This window comes from Marmota marmota, unplaced genomic scaffold, assembly GCF_001458135.2.
Source record: "Marmota marmota marmota unplaced genomic scaffold, marMar, whole genome shotgun sequence".
Taxonomy (NCBI): Eukaryota; Metazoa; Chordata; class Mammalia; order Rodentia; family Sciuridae; genus Marmota; species Marmota marmota.
Window position 1 is genome coordinate 5359612 of NW_026000001.1, and position 19838 is coordinate 5379449.

At 42.6% G+C, this 19838-nt stretch overlaps 2 long non-coding RNA genes across 2 annotated transcripts; one reads left to right on the top strand and one right to left on the bottom strand.

The window, feature by feature from the left end:
- The first annotated feature begins 5591 nt into the window (after positions 1 to 5591).
- Positions 5592 to 14267, top strand: LOC125618107. Its single transcript, XR_007349348.1, has 2 exons — positions 5592 to 6189; positions 8373 to 14267. It is a non-coding gene; the product is annotated as an uncharacterized LOC125618107 (long non-coding RNA).
- Positions 14268 to 17082: 2815 nt separating this feature from the next.
- LOC125618106 lies at positions 17083 to 18438 on the bottom strand. The gene is made up of 3 exons (XR_007349347.1): positions 18369 to 18438; positions 17592 to 17720; positions 17083 to 17330 (listed from the first exon to the last, which is right to left on the bottom strand). It is a non-coding gene; the product is annotated as an uncharacterized LOC125618106 (long non-coding RNA).
- Positions 18439 to 19838: the final 1400 nt, after the last annotated feature.

Genomic DNA, 19838 nt, shown 5'->3' on the forward strand with positions numbered 1-19838 from the left:
AAAAAAAAAAAAAAAAAAAAAAAAAAAACCTAGACAATACTCTGAGGTCCTTCCGATAAGCCATGGAAGTGAACACTGAGCCAGACTGAGACTCTGGAGAAAGCCCTGAGCTTCCACTAAGAAACATGGAGTAGCCCTGAGTACAACTGACAGAGTGGATAGGCCCTGAGCCACACTATGACAATGTGAATAACCCTGAGTTTCAATGACACACTAGGCAAGGAACTACTCCCCATTGAGACACTAGTGAAGGCCAATATTTTCCCAAGAATACTGGGGAAAAAATCTAAGCATTACTAGATATTGTGAAGCATCGTAAAACCCACTGAAAGATTAGGGCAGGCCCCAGGTTCACTATGATATTGGAAAGGCTCTGACATTCAATTAAACACCAAGAATATCCTGAGCACCACTGTGATACTGGGAATGGCACTGAGCTCCACAGAGACACTGGAAAATGTCCCTGGGATTCAGTAAAAAAAAACAAAAAACCTGAAAGGCCTTAAACCCAATGTCTCCTTTGGGAAGCTTCAGTGTCACTCTGATGCTTGAGGAAGCTCTAAACATCAACTGAGACTCTGAGAATAGCACTGAGCCTCATGGAGAACCTGTAAAAACACAGGAAAGAAAAGGAGACTCTGGGAATGATTCTGAAACTCAGTGAGCCCTGGAAAAGGTGATGAGAACTATTAATACCTTCAGAAAGGCCTTGAGCACATGGTGACTTTGGAAAAGTGGCTGAGCTGCACTGAGCCTGGGAAGGCAATGAGACACTAAGACTCTTGGGAAGGTTGTAAATACATCTGTCAACCTAAGGGTGGCCCTTATCCTCCAAAGACTTTGAAGAAGATTTTGAACACCATTGAGACAACCATGTATAAACTTGACAACTCTGTGAATCAGGTTGAGACCTAGACTTTCTAAACACCAGGAAGTAATCTGAGCACCATGAAATCCATGTGGATCTTTCTAAGAAGATTAAAATTTTAGAGAACAGCTTGAGTCCTCCTGAGACTCTAGGGTATGCCCTGGGTCTCATTGGCACTTTGAAAAACCCTCAGCTCCTCTGGTACCCTGAAAAGGTCCTCAGTATCACTAAGATTTGGAGGAAGGCCCTTAGCATCATTGTAACCTGGGAAGACTATAGCTTCACTGAGAACCTGAAAAAAAAAGGACACCCCTCAGACTCTCAAGAAGGGCCTGTGCACCATTGTGACCCTGGGGAATGCCCTGAGATTCAATAAGATTCTGGACTGGCCCTGAGCACCCCTGTGACTCTGGGAATGTCACTGAACTCCACTGAGAACCTCAGACAGGTGCTGAGATTTTCTGAGACCCTGGCAGAAACCCTGCACCTGGTACCCTTGAGGAACTACCTAATTCCAGCTGACACTCTGGGAACAGCACTGAATATGACTCAGAAGTGGCAAAAGGCCCTGAGAAACACTGAGATCCAGGTAATGACCATGAGATCCACAGAGGCCCTAAGTAGGGCTTCTGGCTCTTTGAAAACCTGGGAAAAATCTGGAACCACACTGAGATGCTGGGAATGTCTAAGATCACACCTGAATATGCCAGGAAGGGAAAGAGAACACTAAGACTCTGGGGAGAACACCCTGAGCATGACTGTGAGACTGGAGGAGACCATGAAACACACTGATGCCCTGGGCAAGGCACTACACTTCATTGAATCAGTATGAAATGCTGTGAGCCTCTTTAGACCTGCAAAATCTTTGATACACTGGGAAAAACCCTGCACCCAAATTAGATACCAGTGAAGACCCTGAATGCCAAGAGGCACTTTTGAAGGCCTTTGAATCACACTAATGGAAACCATCTGAACATTCCTGAAATACTATGGAAAGGCCTGAGCCTCCCTGAAATGCTATAAATGGTCCTGAGTATTATGGATATTCTGTGGAAGACACTGAGGACCACTGAAGAAAGTGAGAAATCCATGAGCTTCATTGTTAGTCTCAAAAATCTCTGAGACACAAGGAGACCCTGGGAAATGTCCACAACTACAGTTATAGTTTTGATGTGACGTGTACTCCAAACTTTCACATGTGAGACAATGCAAGAAGGTCAGAGGAGGAATGATTGTGTCTTAAGAGCCTTAACATAACCAGTGATTTAATCCCCTGATTTGGATTAACTGTGTGGTCACTGAAGGCTGTTGGCATGGGGCTGGAGGAGTTGGGACATTTGGAACATGGATTTCTGATACATATTTTGTATCTGGTGAATGGAGTTATCTTCTGCTTTCTGTTGGTCATGTGAGTTTCTTCCCTCTGGCACTCTCTTTCACCATGATGTCCTGCCTCACCTCAAGCCTTGAGGTATGAAGCCAGCTTTCTGGCTTCCATTTCCAAATGGACTAAGAACTCTGAAATCATGAGCACTGAAGTAAACTTTTCCTCCCCTATGTTGTTTTTCTGGTGGGGTTATTTTAGTCACAGGAGTGAAAAAGCTGACTAAAACAGACATTGGTACCAAGAAGTGGGGTCATTTCTGTGACTAAAGGACCACATGTTCAATAAGCATTTTGAGCTTTTTGGAATTGGTGGCAGGAATTTTGAGATGTGTAGCAGTGCAAGATGCAAATGCTTTAGATTGTTGTAAGCAGAGATTAATGGCTGATTCTGGTGGGAGCTCAGAAGACCAAATGGCAACAGTACACCAGTCAGTGAAGACCAGGCTCAAGAGGTTAAGAAATGGAGGACTCTATTGGAATTTAGAGTAGAGGCCATTCTTGTTAGGTTCTGGCTGAGAAGTTCTCTGCATTTTGCTCAGGTCCTGAGACTTTCAGTGGGGCTGATTTTAGAAGTTATTGACTTTAAAAAAAAATTTAGTTGTTGATGGACACAACACCTTTATTTTTATTTATTTATTTTTATGTGGTGCTGAGGATCAAACCCAGTGCCTCACACATGCTAGGTGAGTGCTTTACCACTAAGCCACAACCCTAGCCCCAGAAGTGATTAACTTCTTCATGTGGTGGAGGAAATGTCTAGGCAGCATAGCATTCAGGTAGTGGCATACATATTGCTGGCATCTTTCAGCCAAATTTATTGTAATATTCAGGAGAAGAAAGCAGAGCACATTTGGAAAAAGTAAACTTGAAAGTCCATAAAACTAGGGCTAAAGAAGTTGCAGGTGTTGAAGTCATTACCACCTCTACAAAATATGCTAAAGACTTTGACCAGAGACAATAAGAAAGATGGCTTGAAAGCATCTCAAAATCTGGCAAGACCACACCTATCTCAAGCTTCTTGGAGTAAAGGTGAGAATTTTATGAAGAAGAAAACAGAGGGGCACCCTTTTTTATAAGGGAGCCTAGAAAGTTTTTTTTAACAGGCTCAGCTACCCAAACACTTAGAGGTTGCTGAAGCCAGCGTCCCTGGAGGCTTGATTATTGCTCAACATGGTGGCAGACCTTGGCACCAATCATGTGGTTCTGGTTCTGCATAAATGTAAGAGGCTGAAGTTAGGGATTTATGGAGGTTTCTACCAAGATTTCAAAGGAACGAATAGGAATACTGAAAAGAGCAACAGGATTAGAGTCCCTGTGGGCACTGGAAAAGTCAAAGTCTGGAGATGTGAGGAGAAAACTGAAGCTGCCATGCAGACACTCCCTACCCCGCCCACACATCACTGCCATTAAGAAATGCCAGTAACATGGGGCATCATTCTTGGAAGGCTGCGGGAATTAATCAGAGACAAGTCAAAAAAAATGGCCACTTGTGCTACAACCAACATGGCCACAGAGGAAGAGATACACAAGAACTTTAAAAAGAACATCATGATGCCACAAGTTTCAGATGCTGACACATAACTACAGGACCTTTTGACCAGCTGGATTATGGTCTTGCTCTGAACCTATCACTTCTTTCTATGCCCCTAATTTTGTGAATGAAAATGTTTACTCTGTACCCATTTTATATTGAAAAATTGTAAATTGCTTTTAATTTTATAGAAGCTCACAATGAAAGATTGCCTTGAGACTCAGAGAAGACTTTGGACTTGAACTCTGAGCAGTCTTGGAACTGTTAAGACCTAGGGGACTCTTGGGAATGGACAAAATGTACTTTGCATTTTGAGATGGTTGTGAGCTTTTGGGGACCAGGTGTGGAATGTTATAGTTATAGTTTAGGGTGTCGCCCAAAAGTTCATGCATGAGATAATGCAAGAAGTCTCAGAGGAGAAATGATTGGGTCCTAAGAGCCTTAACCCAATTAGTAAATCCATTCTCTGATAGGGATTAACTGAGTGGTAACTGAAGGCTGGTAGAATGTGACTGGAAAAGGTGGAACACTGGGGGCATGGGTTTGGGGTATATATTTTATATCTTGTGAGCGGAGTTCCCTGTATCCCTTCCTGTTCATCTTGTGAGCTGCTTCATTCTGCCACACTCTTCCACCATGATTTCCTTCTTCACCCCAAGCCCTGAGAAATGGAGCCAGTCCTCTATGCACTAAGACCTCTCAAACTATGAGCCCCCAAATAAACTTTTCTTCTCCACAGTTATTCTATTTAGGTTCTTACATTATATCAGGAAAAAAAGCTGACTAAAACAACTCAATTTAGACCCTAGAGGAGGCCCCAAACCCCACTGAGAAGCTATTGAAGGCCTTTAGCCTCACAGAAGGCCCAGGGGAAAAACTAAAAACCTGAATGAATTTCTCAGTCCCCATAAGCCAGTGGGGTAAGCACTGAGCCACAATGAGACTCTGAAGAAAGCCCTGAGCTTACACTAAGAAACAAGCAGTGACCTGGAGATCCACTGACACTGCAGAAGGCTGTGAATCCCACAATGACAATGGGAATCTCCCTGAGTTTCAATGGCACACTGGGCAAGGAATTTTTCCCCACTGAGACACTGGTGAAGGCCATTGTTTACCCAGGATACTGTGGAAGAATCTAAGTACCACTAGAGAGTGTGCAGAGTTCTTTAAGCCACTGAATCAGTAGGGTAGGCCCTAGGCCTCACTAAGACTCTTGGGAAGGCCCTGACACACAGCCAACCTCTGAGCCCCACTGTGATGCTGGGAATAAAACTTAGCTCCACAGAGACCCTGGGCAAGGCCCTGGTATTTATTGAAAAAGCCCCAAAGACCCTGAACCCAGTGTTTCCTTTGGAAAGATTCAGATCCTTGCTCTGAGGGTGGAAGAAACACTGGATAAAACTGACACTCTGAGAATAGCACTGAGCCTCATGGAGAACATGTAAATATCCTGAAGACAAAGAGGACTCTGAGGATGGCTCTGAAACTCCATGAGCCCCAGGAAAAATCAATAAGGCCTATGAAACCCTGTGAAGTCCCTGAGTGTAGTGGTGTCCCTACTCCACCAATGAAGTTAAATTATGCTTCTCCAGGTACCTTCAGCATGTGTGTGTGTGTGTGTGTGTGTGTGTGTGTGTTCATTCTTTAGTTTTAGGTGGACACTATATATATATTACATTTATGTGGTGCTGAGGTTTGAACCCAGTGCCTTGTGCATTCTAGGCGAGCGCTCTACCACTGAGCCAAAACCCCAGCCCAGTATGTGTGTTCTTATAAACAGAATATCAATGAAAATTTTTGCAAAAGACCCCACATGTGGTTAGACTTCCTACTTCCTGTTCCTATGTCTTTTAGAAACTAAGTTTGGAAACAGACTTTATAATGTTGCTTCTGCTTTTGTGGTAAAACATTTAACCACTTACCTATGTAAAAAAAAAAGTGAGAAAAAAGCACTCTCTATGAACTCAAAAAACTCATGTAGACTCCAGCAAAAGTGGAAATCTAAGCCACTCCTCTACTGGGAATAAGGTTCAAAGAATTTCTAGACTCATGGTTTAGAGGAAAAATTTTTAGGCAAAAGCCATACTCTGAACCAGCTGTAGCTAAAAAACAAAACAAAAAAAAAAAAAACTTTCTTCTGCAAATTCCTCAGGTGTTCAGCCTCATCTACCCTACTTCATTTGCAATTCACATTGGATGGAAATGGTGAAGTTGTGTCTTTTGTCTCTGGAGTCTGGTTTGTCTGGGATGCTGGAGGAGGATATTGCTTCTCCTTAGCACACCACAGAGGCAACTCTGACTGAAGGAGGAACGACATCTCAGAGCTGCCACCCTGAAGCACAACAGAACCCATGAGGAGAAGGATCCAGGAATAGGGAACATGGAGCACCACCTGACCAAACAGGTAGGTCCCAGCTTCTTCAGTGGTATCCCATCTGACTTCAACCAAGAGGCCCACATAGGTGGAAGAGAGGCTTCTTCAACATCTGAGGGTCCTGAATAACCTCCAAAAGGAGTTAAAAGAACCCAGGGAGGCACCCAATTAGTCTCTGTTTTGGGTCAGCAAGCATAAGAAATCTGTGACTCCCTTTCTGTTTGTGTAATATGGGGGTTTTAAAATATTGCTCTGACCATTGTTAGGGAAAGATTGCAATAAATCACTGAGTCTGTCTTAAGCAGGAGATGGAACACTGATTCACCAGCTGGCAGTCTAGATTAACCAGCTGGTGGGCTAAGGGGAAGACTGCAAGTTTACACTCTTTAACCCCCTCCAAGTGTTAGAGTACACTCTTAGAGTCCAAAACCATATTAATCATAAGTGGCTATTGCTATGATTCAAACAAACATCATGAGATCTAATATCATAAGCAGAAGGGGAAGAAGGTCAAAACAACACTATTTGAGTACCAGTTAAAGGACAGTTACTAACATCTAGACAGTCATTCTCTGACAGGGTACATAGTCCAAGAAAAATGGGAACCAAAGAATTTTACATTGCATAAGAACAGAAAAAAAAAAAAAGGTGTTTCTAAGCAGGGTGTGCGAAGCAGGATCAAAATGGCAGAGGCAGAATTTTCTCATGGGAGAAGCATTTCTTACATGACATGGAGTCTCAGGATAAAATGGAATCTGTTTGGTCATTGCTCATAGAGCCTGGCCCATAACACCATGTCTGTGTGAAAGTGTAAATGAGATGAACAAGAGAAGAATTCAGACCCAACCTGAGTACAAAGTGAGTGCTGAGTCCCAATTCATGGTTCCATGGAACCTCATACAGTCTGTGGCAAAATTCCACCAACCAACATCTAGGGGGAAGCTCCAGGTTGGGGTTGATATGGACCCACAAGGCTAAGAAGACCCTAAGTCCCTGAGAGGAGAAAGGCTGGAGATAAACCAAGTGATTCTTGTAATAATTGTGTGACACCAATGCAGGGTGGAACATGGGAGGCACACAAAACTGAATCCCTTAATCCCCTTGGAATGTCTGTTGAGAAACTTTAAGAAAGGTTTTAGGGGAGTCTATGGGGTGAAATTCACTCAGCAAAGTTGTGTTCTCTCTGTGAATTAGAATGGCCAAGCTTAGGATCTTTAATTGAAAGTGTCATTGCTGAGGTCTTTTGAATAGTGTCTGGAACCCCTGGACACCCAGAATAGTTCCCTTGATTACTGGCAAGAGATAGTCTAGAAACACCCCGTTGGTTGAGAGCCTGTCTAGATGGACAATTCAAATTGAGGTTAGCTCCAATTATAGCAGCCTCTAAGATCCGAAACAGGCAACTAAGCAGAAAAAAGAACGAGTTTTGCCTGGTGAGCCAAAAGAGAACCCACCACCTTACATGCCACTCTACCTGACATTTCTAAGACCACTGAGAAAATGGGCAGTCCCTTAATCCCCAGAAAAATCAGAATATGGCCATTCAATGCCGGCTACTGCTTCCTCTGTGACACCCATAAGGCCAGAGGCTTCCCCAGGGCCAAAGATTTCTCCTCCAACTTGCAGGACCAAGATGGAAACCCATCCTAAGATCAAAGCCACAACCAGCTGACACCTCTCCAGATGCCCCTATGAGAGACTAGAGGACCTGCCTATGTTGACCAGGAGGAAATCATCTGAGGGGCCTAAAGCATTTTTAAAAACCAGGCCTTCACCTCCAGTGATCTTTGAAATTGGAAAAATCATAATACTTCCTACACAGAGAAATCTGAGACCATGATTGATATGATGCAATCCATTATCCAGACCTATTATCCTCCCTGCTTGTTATGGTTTGGATGTGAGGTTTTCCCCAAAAGCTCACATGTTACACAATGCAAGAAGGTTCAGAGGAGAAATAATCGGGTTGTAAGAGTCCTACCCCAATTAATTATTTAATACCCTAATAGGAATTAACTGAGTGATAACTAAAGTGGTAGGGTGTGGCTGGAGGAGGTGGGAATTGAAATGTGGCTTTAGATATATATTTGTATCTGCCAAGTGGAGTCTCTCACTCGCTCACTCTCTCTCTCTCTCGCTCGCTCGCTCTCTCCCCCCTTTCTGATCAACATGTGAGCTGTTTCCCTCTGCACATTTTTACTCTATCAATACAGAGGAGGGCAAATGGGTGACCTGAGTGCCTTAAAATGGCTACAGGAATGTGTTCCAGATGCTCAAGGCAACATCCAAGTCCATGCCCAGGCCCAGTTCCCCAGCACACACTCAGGGTGGAACCCCAGCAAAATGAAGACCTCCAAAATATAAAGAGATATCAAGAACCTCTCATAACAGGCCTAAAAGCTGGGAAGGAGAGCCCTAAACATGACCAAGGTGTCAGAAGTACTCCAAAAGCCTGAAGAAAGCCTCAGCTAGTTCTATGAACAACTTTCTGAAGCCTCTGACTCTTCACTCCCTTGGATCCTGAGGCACAAGACAACCAGCAGGTGGACAACACAGCCATTGTGGGACAGGCACAGAGTAACAGTCACCCAAACTACAAAACACTAGGGGTTTTTCTGGGAAGAATGCCAATGAGCTATTTGAAGTGGCAGCCACCGTGTTTGTCAATCAAGACCAAGAGACCCAGCAAGAAGCAGACTGAAAGATGAAGAAGATGGTTTCTCCTTGCAGCTTCCCTTACTACAGACCCAGAAGTCACCCAAAGGGGTTCCCACCAAGACCAAACCAAAACAAATATCAAAATCAAGGTCAGATGCATGGCAGAAGGATGGTCTGGATCAGACTCCTCACCCTGAGTCTACTGAGACTAAATTAATACATTTACTGCCATCTAGAGGGTCACTGGAAAAATGAATGCCCCAAACTGAAGAAAGCCAACCGAGTTCCTGCTACTCCTTACCAGGATAAGAGAGGCCGAGTCCTTCAAGGATGATACCAGTCCTATAAATGTGTCCCCCATAACGCTCAATGCCACAGGCACCCCTATGATGCCCATGAGAAAATTTTTGTGGGACTGGAAGTCATGGAAATTATGACGAGGACTATGACTGACTGGGCTCCATCCCTTTGGGCCCCCAGAAGCCTGAGGTCGAAATGCTCCTAGGGGACTAACCTATGAACTTGATGATGGACACTGCAGCTCACCATTTGGTTGTGACCCAACGTTTGGGCCCACTTTCTAAGAAAGGGACCACAATTTGGGGGCCCCAGGCAATAAAGCTCATCATCCTTTTCTGTTACCACACATTTCAATTTAGCAGGCCATAAAGTAGTCCACGAGATCCTGTACATGCCAGATTGCCCAGTGCATTGATGGGTTGAGTCCTGGTAGAAAATCTCCAAGCCCAGATAATTGTTGATGCAAAAGGCCAGTCAATTATAGTCCTCATCATAATTGGGAAAACCTAAGCAAATATTTTGCCCTGACAATTCCCTGGGAAGAGGAGTGGCACCTCTTCAGTCTAGTAGAAACATCACAACAGGAACCAGACATCTCTTTCCAAGCACAAGGAGTATGGACAGAGGCCAACCCACCTGGACTAGCCCAAAATTTTTCCCAGTGGTGATGGAATTAAAACCTGAAGCCATACCTGTACACTGAGATGACATCATATTCCTTATAAGACAAAACTTGGAATTCAAAACATTTGGGCACACTTTTACAATATGGAATTCTCAGAACTCACCAATCACCATGAAATACACCTCTTTTGCCTGTCCAGAACCAGGAACTGATGATTATTGGCCAGCCCCAGATTTACATGCAGAAAATCAAGCCAGAGTCACCTTACATCCCGTGGTCCCCAATCCAGATAATCTCCTAAGTCTGCCCCCAGCTGAGGTGGGCTACTTTACATGTCTGGACCTTAAAGATGCCTTCTTCTGCATGCAACTTGTACCACAGAGTCAGCCACCCTTTGCCTTCCAATGAGAAGACTCCAATGGGAACAAGGGCCAATTGACCTGGACTAGGTTACCACAAGGTTTCAAAAATCCACCAACCATCTTTGGGATGGTGCTGGCCTCTGACTTAAAAGCCTTTCCTGCAAAACAATGTGGATGCACTTTGTTCCAATATGTAGATGATCTGTTCCTGTCTGGAGCAACCAGAGAAGACGGCATAAGAGGAACACAGCTGCTTCTCACTCTCCTATGTAAGGCTGGTTACAAAGTTTCAAAAAAGAAAGCCCAGATCTGTCAAGAAAAGTAAAGAACCTTGGTTTCTGTCTGATTCAGGGACAGTGGCAACTGGGCTACAAGAGGAGACAGATGACCTGCTCAATTCCAGTCCCTTCAACCTGCTGTCAAATCAGAGATCTTTGGTGCTGCTGAATTCTGCTGTGTCTGGATCCCCAACTTTTCAGTTATGGTAAAACCCCTCTGTGAAGGCCCAAAAAGGGGAGAATAGGATCTGCTGTTTAAGGGGTCAACAAAATAAAAGGACTTTGAGGACACTAAAGAATCACTCACCAATGCACCTGAACTAGGACTTTCTAACCTCACAAAGCCTTTCTTCCTCTATGTCCATGAATGGTATGGAATAGCTGTAGGGGTCCTGACTCAAATGCTGGGAACATGGCACATCCAGTGGCCTATCTATCTAAACAGCTGGACTCTGTATGTAGCCCAAGGCTGGCCACCTTGCTTATGGGACCTTGCAGCCATGGCCCTACTGGTGTTGGATGTTAATAAACTGGTTATGAAACAAGAATTAGGTGTCCATGTTCCTCATTAATTTTCACATTATCAGAGTAAAGAGGATAATATTGGCTGAATAATGAAAGAATGGTCAGATACCAGGGCGTGTTCTATGAAAATCCACATAGCCATGTGTAAGTTGTCTGGCACTCTAAACCCAGCAACTCTGATGCCTATCGGAGCAGGACAACCTATTACAACTGCACTGATGTCATGGGTGAAGTGTTCTCCAGCAGACCAGACCTGACAGACAAGAGCCTATTAACCATGATGCAGAATACTTCAGAATTGAAAGCAGATGGAGACAGCCCTGAGCTTATACTCAGAAACCTGTGGTGGCTCTGAGGACCAAGGACACATTGTGGAAGTCCCTGGCCACCACTGTGACAATGGGAATGTCCCATAAGCTCAAGGACGCACTGGGCAAGACACTAATCCCCACTGAGTCATTAATGAAGGCCATTAGTTATCTAGAATACTGTAGAAGAATCTAAACCCCACCAGATATTTTGAAGAGTCCTTAAACCTGCTGAAATAGAAAGGAAGACCCTAGTTCTCACTATTACTCTTGGAAAGGTCCTGACATAAAATCAAATCCTGGAGAACAGCTGAGCACAACTGTGATGCTGGAAATGGCACTCAGATCCACAGAGACTCTAGGCAATTCCCTGGGATTCAATGAGAAACTCTGAAAAACCCTGAACCTACCGTTTGCTTGGGAAAGATTCAGAGACTAGCTCTGAGGCTGGGAGAAGCAGTGAGCATCACTGAGATCCCAAGAATAGCACTGAGCCTCATAGAGAAGGTGTTAAAGAGCCTTAAAGAGAAGGGGATTCTGAGAATGGTTCTCAAACTCAGTGAGCCCCTAGAGAAACCAATGGCACCTATTGAGAACCTTCAGGAAGGCCCAGAGATCTTACAGACCTTGGGAATGGTGCTGTGCTTCACTGAGAATCTGGAAAGGCAATGAGACACTGAGATTTTGGGGAAGGCCATGCATACATCTGTCAACCTAAGGAAGACCCTGAGCCCCCTAATACTCTGAGTAGATTTTGAACACTATTGAGTCAATAGTAAATGAACTTCACCCCTCTGAGATTTTGTAGGACTTTAGCCTATTCTAAAACCTAGGCAATAATCTGAGTACCATGAAGACCATGAGGACCTTTCTAAACATGATTGAAATTCTGGAGAATTCCTTGGGTCCTCCTGAGGCTTTTGGATAGGCCCTGATCTACTTAAGTGCTAGGGTTGGCCATGAGACTCACTCATGCTGACAAAAGACCTAAGCTACTTAGATACCCTAAAGAAAAACCTTGACATCATGAAGGGTCAGGGGCAGGCACTATGCATGACTGTGAACGTGGCAATGTTGCTAAGCTCCAATGACTGTGTGAGAAGGCAAAGAAACTAGTAAAACAATGAAGAACCTGGTGCACACATCTATGACACTGGAGAAGGTCCTGAGACTTAAGGGAACAAAAGGAGATGGAAGCAAGATGCAGAGGCAAAATGGCTGCTTGTCTAAGCAGCTGTCTTTAGTTATACCATTAGGTTACAGTAGCTCACTGCACCATTAGTACATTATTGTTCATTATATCATTAAGTCAGATACACTGGGTTATAATGGAAGATATTCTTGTTAATAATCAGATAAGAGTTCTGGCCAAGCATGCATTAGTTATGTTAATAGTGTCTGGGAGAAACTGCAGAATGTTCCAGCTGTGGGAAATAAGATACCTCTTATTCTCCCCGAGTTTGCTCACCAGAGACATTTGCTGCTTAGCACATTTCCACAGTCAGAACCTTTATACTCCTCCTTTTTTGTTTTGTGTGGCCTTTTGGATAGATAACATTTGGGGTTTTTGGGGGGGGGTGTTGTTGTTTTGTTTTGTTTTGTTTAATATTGGTGAAGGTAAAAAATAGGTTAGGCATCAAATCAACAACAACAAACACAAAAGAATGATCCTAGTATTTGTAAACACTCACCTATGACTAGTTCTTTAAGCCAGGTAATATTGGGTAACCATGAGGTTAACCAATCTAATAAATCTAAACTTCCATAATCCTGTTGGACCTTTTAATGATGTCTTTAAGGTAATCTAACTCTTTTGAAATGGAGTTACTATTGTCACTTAAATTAAACCAACACATATTGTTAAGTTCATTATAGCCTTTATGATGTACTAATGATAAATAATCAATTTCAGCCCAATTAGCATATTGATTTCCATAGAGTTATGATTCATATTTTTCACCCTATCAGAGGCCAATTTCATACTTTGTAAGCTGTGACAGTCAATCAATGAGTACAAAATTATGCAAAAGCATAGGACATATGTGAAGGGGCATATATTTTAAAAACGAATACATTTTTAAATGAGTAGGTTTGCCCATAGTGGAAAATCAGAGTAATAAATGAGAAATGCAAACAGGTACCTTTTTACACCTATGGGCACTGGCTCAAATGAACCCAGAATGAGTCTTAATGGAAACATGGAGAAAGGAATAAGGATGAAGAGGAGGGAAATGGATAATGTCCATTTCCCAAAGTGCATTAGACTGTAGGCCCTGTGGATTTACAGATTCCCACATGGTGTCCCAGAAGGGCATACAGTGAGAACAGTTATTGACAATGGCAGTCTGTTGGGGAAAAAAATGGAGTACATCTTCATTAGTGAGCAAGGGTTTTTATGAAAATATCCATGAGATTCTTCAGCATCTGAAAATAAAGAATAAAAGGATCTCACAACTGCATCTTGTGTGTTACCTTCCATCAGAGGTCCAGGAATTTGTCAATTTAATAAAAATAGACACTACCCACTTTGCTTACCTCCATCTGCATACAACATCAACCCAGCTACAAATCAAATGGTAGAAATCGAGAAAGAGGGGGAATGTGTAACCTGACATAATAGAGACTCACCCATCATGAGACATGTGAAAAGCAATCAGTGCTTAAAAAAAAAAAATCTGTTAATACAACTTGATAGTAGGAGAAAAATTGTAAGTATTGGGGATATAGAATTTTTCCATAAGTAAGATATAAAACATGAAAGTCCATGCCTGTTAAAGATAAAATTTTAGTGCAACCATCAGCAGTTAATTATGCATATATATCAGCAAAAGGCAGAACATTCCAGCCTGAAAACTGAGGAGTGTGTAACCATTCTGATATACACAATCCTTGATTATGAGTAGCAATTACTGCTATAAAGGCATAAAGTTTTCCAACAAAAATTACCAATGATAATGGCAATTAGATAAAGGAAATCAACTCACCATTACTGTCAACAATTTTCTTGTTAATTTTGTAGCTTGAAGAAGGCAGTGTAGTGTTGTTTCTTTAACAAGTAGGAAAAAGTGAGAGAGCATATCAATAGTTAATGAAATATAAGAACATGCCCAATTTAAATGTTCTAGAAATTTCTGTAAATGAACCAAGGAAAATTTAGCAAAAAGGGTCAAATTTGAGATGTAAAGAATTGAATATTTTTGAAGTAATGTATTTCTCAAGTATCTGAGAAGAAGTTAATGTTTAATTTTTTTCTGTTACAACATGGAGTCCTGATCATAATAACACTTCCTGTAATGCTTGTAGAATTTCATCTGTGATGTTTCATCCTATAAGCAATATATCATCCATATGATGATAAAGAAGTAAATGAGAAAATTTCTGACCACAAGAGAGCAAGGCTGTATTAACAAAATATTGACATCATGTTTGGCTATTTAGCATTCCTTGTGGGAGAACTTTCCAATGCAATCTATTAGTAGGCTTATGATGGTTAAAAATGGGGACAGTAAAAGCAAATTTTTTTCTGATCATCAGGAAATAGAGGAATAGTTTTAAAACATTGTTTTAAGTCAATGACATATAAAGAAAAATCCTGAGGAATTAAGTTTGTATTTGGTGATCCTCATTGGAGCAGACCCATGGGTTTATACATTTATTAATTTCTCTTAAATCTTGTAATAATCTCCATTTTCCTGATTTTAGTTTTATAACAAAAATTGGCATATTCCAAGGGCTAGTAGAAGGTTCAATATGTCCCAATTGTAGCAGTTCTTGAATAAGGGCCTCTGCAGCTCCACATTTTCCTTTGACAATGGCCATTATTCAACCCACAATGGAGTGGGGGATTTCCACTGTAGTGACAAGGCAGTCAGATCTGCAAAGATCCCAATAAAAAGGTGATTCTGCAGACATCTAGAGTTTATGTAGAATGTCTCTGCCCCATATAGGAAAAGGTATTGCCATCACATATGGCTGCACATGAGTGATGATTTGTGTTGGGTTGGAAGGGGCAGAGCGCTGTGACCACAGGGAGCTCTTAGACACCCTTTCATTATTGCCTTCTATGCCCCAAACCAGAGTTGCCCTTTGAAGGGGCCATGTTTGAGGCCATACCAAAAAAGGTATGACAGTGACACTAGCACCTGTGTCCAATAATCCCATAATTGGTTGTTCATTTAAGTAAAGAGTCAATTTAGGTCTACTTTCAGTGACCAGTAAACATGCTCCCATGACAGTAGAGACAAACCTTGCATTTCCTCTTTTGTTTAAAGGTATTGAGCTGTAACATAAGGAATCACAATTAATTGAACAATAGAGGATCCTTTGGGGAGGCTTAAGAGCATATGGGACCACATTAGGACATATATTATACTGGTATAATCAGAATCAATTACCTCTGGGATAACAAATTTTCCTCTGTAACACTATGAGAATGAGGGGGGGAAAATCCAAAAGCATTTTTGGGTAAAGTCTTCTGAATTTTTTTAATTGCTTTTATTTTTTAAATACATGACAGTGGAATGCACCACAATTCTTATTACACACACATAGAACACAATTTTTCATCTCTGTTTGTATATAACGTCTGTTCATACCAATTTATGTCTTCATACATGTATTTTGGATAATGATGTCCATCACTTTCCACCATCATTGCCAACCCCCTGTCTCCTCCCTGCCCCTCCCACCCCTCTGCCCTATCTAGAGTTTGTCTATTCTTCCCAAGCTCCCTCTCCCTACCCCACTATGAGTCAGTCACCTTATATAAGAGAAAACATTCGCCATATTTTTGGGGGGATTGGCTAAGTTCACTTAGCATTATCTTCTCCAACTGCATCCATTTACCTGCAAATGCCATGATTTTATTCTCTTTTATTGCTGAGTGATATTCCATTGTGTATACATGCCACACTTTTTTAATTCATTCATCTACTGAAGTCTCCTGAATTTGAGTGGCAATTTTATATACTTCCCCAGGAAGCCACACTTGGGCTTCTTCAGTAGTAATTAAATCTATGCCAGTGCTTCCTCTAGGGGCATGAAAGGATTTCTGGAAGGATGCTCTGTTTGAACTGGCAGAGACGGCTGTGTCTTGACTAGGGACTTTTGTGTCATGGGATCTTGAGGGGACTGGAAAAAATGGATTCCCCTCCTTTTGCCACTTTCCAAAACAATACATAAAAATTCTTATTTATTTATTTTTTAATTTATGTATTTTTAAATTTTTTTTATAAGTTGCTCAAAACATTACAACGATCTTGACATATCGTACATTTGATTCAAGTGGGGTATGAATTCTTTTTTTTCCACGTGTAAAGATTGCAGTATCACATTGGTTTTACAGCCACGTTTATACATACAGCCATATTAGTGTCTATTGTATTCTGCTACCCTTCCTATTCCCCCCTCCTCTCCCTTCCCCTCCCATCACCTCTCTCTACCCCACTCTATGACACTTTTCTCTCTCTCTCTCTCTCTCTTTTTTTCTTCCTCACACCATCTTATATGTAATTTTGCATAACAGTGGAGGTCTCCTTCCATCTTCTGTGCGATTCCCCTTCTCTCTCCCTTTCCCATGCATCTCTCATCCCTATTTAATGGTAATCTTCTTCTCATGCTCTTCCTCCTGCTCTGTTTTGAGTCGCCCCCCCTTATGTTACGTAATTATGAAAGCAGAATGCATTTTGATTCATTATACACTACTGCAGCACAACTTTACATTTCTCTGGTTGTACACGATGTAGCATTGTACCGTATGTGCAGTCATACATGTACCTAGGGTAATGATGTCCATCTCATTCCACCAGCAATTCTTTTTTTTAATTTTTAAATTTGTTTTAATTAGTTATACATGACATCAGAATGCATTTATGTAGCAAAAGGCAATTGTTTATGCTCTGGCTGGCCAGTGGGATCTACCCTAATAGGACAAGCAGCTAAGGTATGAGTTTCTCTCTTCTCCTTCACTTGCTGTAAAAAATTTAACCAAACAAGATCTAACCAGTGGTGGTGGTAGAGGAGAAGGAGGTGGTGAAGGCAGAGGGAACACCTCCATAAAGAATGTCTGGATCACAAGTGGCTGGTGGGTGGTAGCAGACAGAGGAGGAGGTGTTTGCTGGGAGACAAATAGCACTGGACAAAGATGACAAGCATGTAATGGGAGCTCGCACCTTCTCATGAGCTTCTTACCTACATCTTCCCAATCTTCTCCACTTAAATAACCACTTTCTGGGCACCAAGAGCAACAAGAACTTACTTCTGCCAGCAAAGCAGCAAGGTCTGCATTACATATGGCATGTCCAGCCTTGTAAAATAAATAGGAGAGCTCAGCCCAGTGACATCTTGAGCGTCAGACAGGTAATTTCCCACAGCTTACCAATGGGGATCAGTGCCAGCTGATGAAAGACGTGCATCAGCCTGCTCCAGGTGATAAGCTACTCCCTTCCCCATTAACACGTCCAGAAGGGTCCCTGTTTCAGATGTTCAGACACCACATGGGCACCAGCTGTAAGAAAACAAATGAAAATGAAAGCAAGATGCAGATGTGAAATGGCTGCTTGTCTGGGCAGCTGTCTTTATTTATACCATTAGGTTACAGTAGCTCACTGCACCATTAGTACATTATTGTTCATTATATCACTAAGTCGGATACATTGGGTTATAATGTAAGATGTTCTTGTTAATGATCAGATAGGAGTTCTGGCATAAGACACCTAGTATTTTCTGGGAGTTTGCTCACCAGACAAATTTTCTGTCTTCTACATTTCCACAGTCAGAACCCTTACATGAGACTCAGCAAGAATCTTCAGAGGCACTAGGTCCCTAGGAAATGGCCTGAGACTCAGTAAGATGCTGAGGAGGCCCCAAGAAACACTGTGATCCTGGGAATGACACCAAACTCAACTGAGAACCTGGGAAAACTGCTGAGAGTTATTGAGACTCAGTAACTGAATAGTGTGTCTTTGGGGAACTATCTGAGCCCTACTGAGACTCTGGCAATAGCACTGGACATGACTGAGACACTGCAAAAGGCCCTGAGAAAAAGAGAAATCTTGGTAAAGGCCATTTCCACACCCATCCAGAGTGGAAGGCTGAACTAAGGTCATTTGAGTGAATTTGGGGTGATGCAAAATAAAACACAGACACAAATTACCTTTACACAAGCTTCAGTATAGCTTTCCCCAGCCCTCACCCTCAAGCTCCCCAAAAAGGGAGAGCAAGAGAAAATTACAACAGGCTGAAGAGAGAGAGGGAAGCAGGTTTGGAAGTGGACTTTTATATTTGGGGGGGATGCTGTTTTCAGAAAGTTCTGTCCAAAAAAGGGCAGAAGGGATAGGACTGCAAGGGAGCAGGTGAGTGTACCTCAACCCCAGCAGGTGCCACTACACCTGAAGCCACACCTTGCTATCTGAGGAGGGACAACACCCAAGTCACTATGAAATGTGGTAACTGGTCAGAGCCCCCTGCCTCAGGACTGGAAGGTGTGTCCATTCGGAGTGACTTCCCACAGGCCATGAGTCCCACTGAGGCCCTGGGCAAAACCAGCAGCTTCTTGAAAACCTGGGAATATCCTGAACCACACTGAGATGCTGGGAATGTACAAGAATTCCATCAAATGCCCAGGAAAAGAAAGGGTAACACTAAACTCATGGGAATCATATTTGTGAGACCAGAGGAGACCATGAAACTTATTGAGACGCTTGGGGAGGCCCCACAATCCATGAAATCAGTACAAGAGAGCTTGAGTCTCATTAGGGACCTGGAGAATCCCTGAAACCCAATGGTACACTGAAGAAAGAACAGAACACAACTTGGAAACCTTGGAAGCCCTGAAACCCAAGAGACACTTTTGAAGACCTTCACAGTATACAAACTCATGAAAATGATCTGAACACACCTGAAATATGGTGGACAACCCTGAGCCACAGTGAAATCCTGGGAAAGGACCTTCGAGACTTACTGATATCTTGGGGAAAGTACTGAGGCCCACAAAGAAAATACGGAAAAGCCATGAAACAATCTATTGACTTGGTAAAGCACTGAGACACAAAATGAACTGGGAAATATCTACAAGTTAACATAGACACTGGTGGAGGCCCTAAAACCCACTGAGGAGACATTGAAGACCTTTAGCCCAGCAGAAGCTCTCTGGGAGACTCTGAGACACAATCATACCTAAGAACCCCCCCCCACCCCACCGCCCAAAAAAAAAGACCCTAGAGGATGCCCTGAGCCACTATAATCCAATTGGGAAAGCACTGAAGCAGACTAAGACCCTGGAGTAAGCCCTGAGTTTACACTCAGAAACTTGGGGTGGCCCTGAGTGCTGCTGACACAGAAGGGAAGGCCCAGAGCTCCACTATGACAATGGGAATATCCCTGAGTATCAATGACACACTGAGCAAGGTACTATTTCCCTTTGAGACACTAGAGAAGGCCATTATTTTCACAGAATGATGTAGGAGAATCTAAGCACCACTGAATAATTTGCAGAGTCCTTAAACCCACTGAAATAATAGGCTAGGCCCTAGAACTATTCAAGTCTCTTGGGAAGACCCTGACATAAATTCACACTCTGGGGACGATGCTGAGGAACACTGTGATGTGGGGAAGGACACTGAGC